The sequence below is a fragment of the Bufo bufo genome, chromosome 11 (assembly GCF_905171765.1).
Source record: "Bufo bufo chromosome 11, aBufBuf1.1, whole genome shotgun sequence".
Classification (NCBI taxonomy): domain Eukaryota; kingdom Metazoa; phylum Chordata; class Amphibia; order Anura; family Bufonidae; genus Bufo; species Bufo bufo.
Genome location: NC_053399.1, coordinates 18,598,780 through 18,607,244, shown reverse-complemented (window position 1 = coordinate 18,607,244; position 8,465 = coordinate 18,598,780). Strand labels below are relative to the sequence as shown.

At 42.2% G+C, this 8,465-nt stretch overlaps 1 long non-coding RNA gene across 1 annotated transcript; it reads right to left on the bottom strand.

Annotated features, from left to right (window-relative positions):
* Positions 1-4,312: 4,312 nt before the first annotated feature.
* LOC120982619 lies at positions 4,313-8,024 on the bottom strand. The gene is made up of 3 exons (XR_005774954.1): positions 7,956-8,024; positions 4,461-4,540; positions 4,313-4,354 (listed from the first exon to the last, which is right to left on the bottom strand). It is a non-coding gene; the product is annotated as an uncharacterized LOC120982619 (long non-coding RNA).
* Positions 8,025-8,465: the final 441 nt, after the last annotated feature.

The window sequence follows — 8,465 nt, the reverse complement described above, 5'->3', positions numbered from 1 at the left end:
TATCACACTTTTTGTACATTTTATGGATCTATTTGATTAAAGAAACCATTGAAGGATATGCTGATGTCAAATGTTACTTTTTGGAATCTTGTTGAACACCTGATGTTAATCGTTTGATGAGATTGACTGTTTGCATTCCTGGTGGATAAACCAGAGGGACGTTGGTTATGCTTTCACATGTACACTGACTGGTGGGAGAGGAGGACACTGGAACAAAGTCGGTGGAAGAAAACAAGGCTGGTAGGAGAGGAGGAGACTGGAGATAAAGAGGCCACCAAGAGGAGGAAACTGGTACAGAGGAGTCTGGTGGAGAGGAGACTTGTACAGAAGAGAAGACTGGCGAAGAGGAGGAAATTAGTGCAGAGGAGGAGACTGGGGAAGATGAAGAGACTAGTGCAGGGAGGAGAGTGGTGGGAGAGGTGGAGACTGGAATAGAAGAGAGGAAAAAAATACTGCTGAAGAGAGGACTGGTACAGTGGTGGTCTATCCACCTCATCCCAAATACAACCACCATCTCCCCATTCACATAGATTTCCCAATTTGAACAGGTTTCACCTACTAACAGATTCCCTCAAAATTAGGACTTTGATAACCAGGATGGACACATGGCCCTTCCCATGTGCCATCTCTTCTATCCAGATACATCTGTTGATATGTCTTTAACATACTGGCATCTCTGTCTTTGCTCCCTTCATCTCTGGAACTTCGTGGAGCTTCATTTTAGGATAATTATATACTTAAAATCATGTTAGTGGTCTCACCACACTCTTGGCCCGGTCCTACAGGCAAAGCTTAATGTGCAGATCTAAACCGGCAATTGACGTTTACTAGTAAAGTACCAAAGGAGAGGTTTATGTAACCCATCAAAAGGTCATGTTTGTGTCCACTGCAAATGTTTGCTTTATACTGTAACTAGTCAAGTAGGGCTATTCTAATTTTTAGTACGATGTTGCCTATAACAGACCGATGACAGTATACAAAAATGGGTGAATAGAGTCATTTTAATCTACAAGTCCTCTTAGGTCAACCTCACATGTTTGAGTGAAGTCTGTGGTATACTTTGGAAATGGGTTGAGTATCTGCTATGGGGCCTGGTGGAATAAAGGGGTTATGTATCTTCCATTTGGTCAAGTAAGATGGCAGGGTAACTATCTGTGGTGGGATGGTAAAATAAGGTGGTACATATATGCTAATGTGTCTAGGGAGACATGAGACAAGTATCTACTATGGGGCCTTGTGTGAGGGTGCAGTAAGAGGGGTACATATCTTCCATTGGGCCTGGTAGGGTATTAGTGCAAATATCTACTATAGGGTATGGTGAGATGGTGGAATACAGGGGTGATGTATCTTCCATTTGGCCAGGAACGATCGTAGGGTAAGTATATGTTAGGAACCTGGTAGGATGGCGGAATGAGATGGTACTTATATACTGGTGGAATGTGGGACAAGTATTTGCCCTGGGGCCTTGTGTAACGGTACAATAAGAGGGATAAGTATCCACCACTGCATCTGGGCAGGCGGTAGTATAAGATCTACTAAGAGACCTAGTGGGATGATGGTATAAGTAGGACAAGTATTTGATAGGGGTTCTGGTGGAATGGTGGGATAAGGTAGGTAGGTATCTGTTTGGAGCCTCGTGAGATGTAGAATAAGGGGATAAATATCTGTTATTGGGCCTGATAAGATAGTAGGGAAAGTATTTGTTATGGGTCCAGATAGAATGATGGGATAAGTGGGGTAGGTATCTGTTGGGACCTGATGAGCTTTGAAATAAAGGGTTAAGTATCTGCCATTGGGCCTGATTGGATAGTAGGGTACATATTTGCTATGGGTACTGGTGGAATAGTGGGTGACTATCTACCATTGGGTCTGGTGGGATGGTGTAATATGTGGAGTGGGTATTTGCTATAGGACCTGGTGGGATAGTGCTGTAAATGTATATATGTGCTATGGGGCTTGGAGGGCTGTTACTGAACTGATCCTCATGGGGACATATACATTTGTTCGTGGGTTGAGAGGTAGAGTAGAGGTGTCAGGCATCCAAGAACTGAAGGTGAGGGTAGGACAGGGAGTTCTGGAGAAATATTCAGACTGGGAAGGGAGCAGTAACTGGGGCAGTTACCAGTCATAGAGGTTCTTCTGACTAAAACATTTGAAAAACAATTTCTTATGAGGATTTGTGCTAGTCATGATACTTGATAATGTTTGAGACCATTTTGGGCAACTGGTGCACTTACCAATCTCTGCACCTCATTGGGCATCACTTCGAATCAGCTCTGGATGATGTCCACTGCTGGCATACTACAGTTACCAACTTATCTAGAGTTCAATTTCCCATTGACCTGGAAAGTTTGATTACCCGTCACCCGGTTTCCGTAGTGCCATATTGGAATTTCACAGTAATGTTACAATATATAGAATAAGTATAAAAAATAACACGTCACCCACTTCTGCTGCTCCGATAGATCTCCAGCCGAGGCTTAGGGTTAATTAGACCTAAAATGTAAGCCATGTGGCATCTCGCAGCTGAAGATGAGGTAATGAGAGCGCTCCTCTTCTAGATCCGTTCAGATATTTGTATCGTTTTAACATTTCTGCTCCAAATGGAATGCACAATTATGGTTTACCAATCCTCCACTGAAGTGCGTCCAGGAGATGAAACGCGTCGGTACAACGCAGCCAAAATGTAATGGAATACCCTCGCGTCTTATATCACAAAACCAACCCCTCATTTACTTCATTTCAACAGCAACAAATATAGACATATAGGAGAACGGTCAAAATATCCCCCCCCCCCCCGCCCCCCCTTCTTCCCGGCGCGTCCAACTTCCGTCCACATGAAGCGATGTCTCTGTTTTATTAACCAGGATTATGCCTGACACTTCCAGAATTGCTCTTAGTGTCCATTGTAATCCCGGGATAACCTCTTAACGTGTTTATAGGTCTCTCGTCCTGTCCTACGCGAAACCGGAGCGTCTGTTATTATCGTTACGCCTCGTGTTATTACAGGCATATCCTCCACCGCCAGCACCATAAAAAGGCTGACCATTTTGTGGTCTTGCTAAAGATGACTTTCACCATCTTTTTTAAACGCAGTTTGCTTTTCTGATTAACTCATTATATGGATTTTCAAAGCCGCAAAATGAGACGTTTTAAGGGAAATCATTTGAAATTGTTTCTATATTTTTGGGATTGTATCAAATAGTTCACTGAGAGAAACGTTTTGGAAAATTTGTATAATAATTCTGTGATTTCAAACAGAATTTTAAAATGTAAAGGGTTGGCCAGTTTCTTACATCGATGACCTATCCTGAGGACTTATCATTTAAATTTTTAAAATATCAAAATATATATTATTCTTTTATTTATGGCCTTTTCCTTAAAAAAAAAAAAAAAAAGTGCTAATATCTAAATACAACACTGGGTCATCTTCTTCTGTCAAGGTACTAACATTTCCATCCAGAAATTTGATATGATATCTCTTTCTGGGAAAGTTGGGTGACAACCAATCTGGCCTCAGTTACACCAATTTTAGGGATTCTAACCCTGAGTCTTCAACCTTTAATGGCCAGGTCGTTTTTTCCCCCCCCCCCCTCTCTTTACCAGAGCCTTAATAGCTGTATCAGGGCTTGTCTTTTAAGGGATAAGTTTTATTTCTAAATGGCAATATTTCCATTGAAAAATCTTTTATTATTTATTTGTTTTTAGAGGAATGAAAAAAGAACATTTAGCAATTTTTGGGCTTTTTCTTAAATCTTGTTTTTACAGCATTATTATGCTGGCCGGTACATTTACGGAGACGCCCAACTTATGTCATTTATTTATGTTGTATGACTTTTACACAATGGTTTAGTGGCTAGTATGGCCAACCTAGTGTAGTCGGTTCAAATCTAACAAGGAGCAACATCTGCATGGAGTTTACATGTTCTCCCTGTGTTTCTGTGGGTTTCCTCCACCCTAGAGGGCGAAATGAAGGGGAGTCCCATTATTCTGACCACAAGCTCATATCCTGAGTAATCGCCATATGCAGCACGGACAGCAGCTAGACGGGCCCGGAGTGACTCCATAAGGTCCTGGTAGGTGGTCACCGGTATCTGGATCCATGCTGACTGCAGTGCATCCCACAGCTGCTGGAGGAGGATCCATAGAGCGAACACAACCATCAAGGTGTTCCTACAGATGATCAATTGGGTTCAAGTCTGGGGAATTAGGGGTCAGGTTAGTACTTTGAAGTCTTGGTCACGCTCTTCCAACCAATGTCGGACATTTCTAGCCGTGTGACATGTCACATTGTCTTTCTGGAAGATCCCATTCGCCCCATTGAAGACAATCAGCATGTTTGGGTGTACGTGATCTGCAAGGAAGGATTTATACACAGATCGGTTGAGAGCTCCTTCCACATGGATGAGCGGCCCAGAGAATGCCACAAAAACATCCCCAGACCATAACGTTGCCCCCACCGGCTTGTGTTCTTCCAGCGATGGCTTCAGGGTGTTTCCTCTCTGATGTTTCTCTCCTGACACGCCAACGTCCAGGCGTTCTATGAAGCAGAAAACGTGACTCATCGGAGAAGACAACCCTTTACCAATCAGCAGAGGTCCGATTCTGATACTGCAGGGAAAATTAAAGCCTTTTCTGCTGATGGAACTTTGTTAGCAATGACAATCTCGTCCTAACAACGCTACAACCAGCACTGGACCTCACATGGATCCAGAGATCTCCCCATTGATTGCTCCAAATGTTTTTCTAGATTCTCTTCAGGCTGGTGGCTCAGGGGAGTGTACTTTCTGGTGCAATTTAGGGATGTGTTCTTTTTCCTGCAGCTCCCTCCCTATAGCTCAGGGGGCACGTCCTTTCTACTGCAGCTCTCTCACAATGAACTGTCACAGCTTCTAATGGTAGATAGAGCTGGTGGCAGTTGAAGGATGGAGCTGAGCATGTGCAACCACCAGGTGGACATGCACATTACGGTACAGATTAAACACCAGGGGGAGCCATTATAATGAAGTAAAGAGAATATAAAATTTTGCAACGGAAAGTTTTTCATGCTGAATTATATTAATATGACATTTAGGCCTCATGCACATGACCGCGTCCTTATTTCGGTCTGCAAACCACGGATCCTCAAAATACTGTCACCTTCCATGTGCAATCCGCATTTTTCTTGCTACCATCACTAGAAATTACTATTCTTGTCCACAATATGTTCTATAATTTGTGGAATGGACACATGGATGCGGACAGTGCATACATGATATCTGTGTACTTTCATTTTTTTTTTTTTGCGGACCCCTAAAGATAAATGAGTCTGTATGTAATCCACAAAAATTGTGGATCGGACACAAATACAAAATACTGTCATGTGCAAGAGGCCTTAAAGAGGCTCTGTCACCGGGATCAACCCTATTAAACCAGATATACTGCCTGGTAGGGCTGATCATGTGGATTAAAACGATACTTTTCTCTTGTCTGTATGATAAACGGCTACAGAGGAATCAGCGTTTATATTCATATGCAAATGAGCAGTTTGAGCACCAGGAGGCGGGGCTGAATATTCTGAGCACTGCTATGTAACACCCCTGTGCTCTGAACACTCCCCCATCCCCTCGATTGACAGGGCTAGACATCAGCATGCTGAGGGCAGAGCTGTGTGCTAGCATCTACACAATATATACACTATGTACTATAGCTTTACCACACTGAGATCTGCTCAGAAAGCTAATCTACATATTACTGCTGTATTCACAAGCACAATATATGATTATACATTCACTGGTCATATGAGTCAGCTTATAAGCATAGAAATAACATAAATCTCTATGCGGTAATGCTATAGCTTAGAGGTTAAGCTGTTGGTTTTGCATGTAGATATCCCAGGTTTGAATATTAGGAGAGACTTTGAAGTTTTTTTCTTCAGATATTATTTTTCTTCCACATTTATCCCATAAGAAAAGTCTATGTCCTTATCATATTGAGAATAAAGTTTTTTGGAGAAGGCTAAGAAATACTGTATTACTGGTTTCTTTATAATTATATATTGTGTCTGTGAATAAATAGGTAATAGGCATCAGCAAAAAAAAACTATTCTCAATATAGTAAGGCCTTATTATTATTATTATTATTATATGATTATATAATGTTTATTATAATATAGCCTTTTAATATAGTTTTAAATAAAAAGGAAAAAAAATAATAGAAAGAAAAGTTATGTCTCGCCTGGGACTTGAACCTAGGATGTCTATATACAGGCTAAACCACTATACTCCCAAGCTATAGCACTACCCTATAGGTTATTTCTATGCTTATAAGCTAACACACATTACTGATGTCTGTATAATGATATCTTGTGTGTGTGAATAAAGCAGTAATATGTAGATTAGCTTTCTGAGCAGATCTCAGTGTGGTAAAGCTATAGTACATAGTGTATATGATATGTACATGCTAGGACACAGCTCTGCCCTCTGCATGCTGATGTCTAGCCCTGTCAATCAAGGGGATGGGGGTATGTGCAGAGCACAGGGGATGGTACAAAACAGTGCTCCAAGGATTCAGCCCTGCCCCCTGGTGCTCCAATTGCTCATTTGCATTTGAATAAGATGCAGATTTCTCTGTAGCTGTTTATCATACAGACAAAAGAAAGGTATTGTTTTAATCAGCATGATGAGCCCTACCAGGCAGTATATCTGGATTAATACGGTTGAGTCTTAGAGGGGTACAAAAAATGGCATCTACAGAAAGAGGTTGCTCTGCCAAATGAATTGGGATACTTTTTTTTTTTTTTAAAGGTCATTTGCATCAATAAATCAGAAAACTAATAACTAAAAAATAAATAAAATGAAAAGAAAAGAAAAAAATAAAACAAAATAATATTTTAGAAATCCGTTAGAAATGGAGGTCATGCAATGCAGAGTAATAAGCCGATTCTGGGTCACATTTGTCCTTGTTAAAATGCCACGTAAACCCCACAAACAATTAGCCGAGCTGCGAGTGGAGATGTGAGTTATGTTTCGTCACAAGGAGAGCTCAGAAGTCACTAATAAAGTTTAGTAGATTGACTTAACACTTCGGGGGCCTCACCGGTCAAAAGGTGACTTTTCTAAGGCGAGGCTGGTGCAATTTTTCTGAAACTGGCCCTTTAAGGCTCCAAGCTCGTCTGTTTTAATCAGGTTTATGTAGCGTAATTATTACTGTGCAAATGCCGAAGTAAGAGAACCCCCATCATTTTACGTATCTTCATGTCTCTATGCTATAAATGGAGAAGTCAAGACAGCCATCTAGTGTGCAAAACCGGAGGCCAAACCAGCAAAAACACAATGGGCCAGATTTATCATGACTCTGACAGCTCACTCCACTTTAACATATGGCTAAAGTCAGTTTTAGCCAAGTCAGATTTATGATCGGCCCTTTAAGACTGTAATAAATGTGGTTTGACGGTAGCAGTTTATCCGTCAGTAAGCAGCTTTACAAAAGTCGCACATCTTTACGAAAAAGTCGCACGTTTTTATGAAAAAGTCGCATGTTCTATTAAAAAGTCTCATAAGATAAGCATGGTCCTCACTGGAGTGAAATTGGGACTTTTTTGCGACTTTTTTGCGACTTTTTAAAATAGTCCCAATAGTAAATCTGTCTAGAGATTCATTTACATAAGAAGACACGCCCACTTTCAGAAAACTGGCGAGCATAGTGCAGAGCAGAAAAAAGTCGCAAATTTGTGCGCAGTTTTAGCGTTTGGGACTTTTTTGGGACTTTTTCACTCCATTATTCTGACCTGAGCTAATGATAAATCTGGCCCAATGTCAGGATGGAAAAAAGAAAAATTATCCGAGCAGCAGAGCTTGCAATCTAATTTCATTGCCTGCAGCCAATGAGATGCATTTTCAGCTTAAAGGAGTCGTTCACTTCTGTTTACCTTCTCTGCTGACCCTACACCATGGCCGGACTACACCTATATTTACCTGATACCCACTGCTGGGTTCTGGCTTCATCGCTGTCCCTCCGGCTCTGCAGGTTTCAGGCCTCCCAGCGTCAACATCTGGTTTGACGTCAGATCATGTGACCTCTGCAGCCAATGACTGGCTGCAGCAGTAATGTGCCAGCCTTCCGTCACATGATCTGGTGACATAATACATGGGTAACGCGTCGCCGCTGAGGCCAGTTATTGGCTGCAGCAGTCAATTGACCTAGTCGGATGTTAATGCAGGGGGACCTGGGACCTGCAGAGCCAGCAGGGTAGAGATGAAGCCTGAACCCAGTAGCAGGGATCAGTTAAGGGCTCGTTGAAGCCCGTGCCCGTGCTGTGGACCGCAAATTGCGATCCGCAATGCACAGGCACCGTCCGTGGGGCAGGCGCATGGGGGTCGCAGACCCATTCACTTGAATGGGTCCGCGATCCCTCCGTTCTGCAAAAAGATAGAGCATGTTCTATCTTTTTGCGTTGCGGAGGCACGGAACGGAACCCCAGAAAG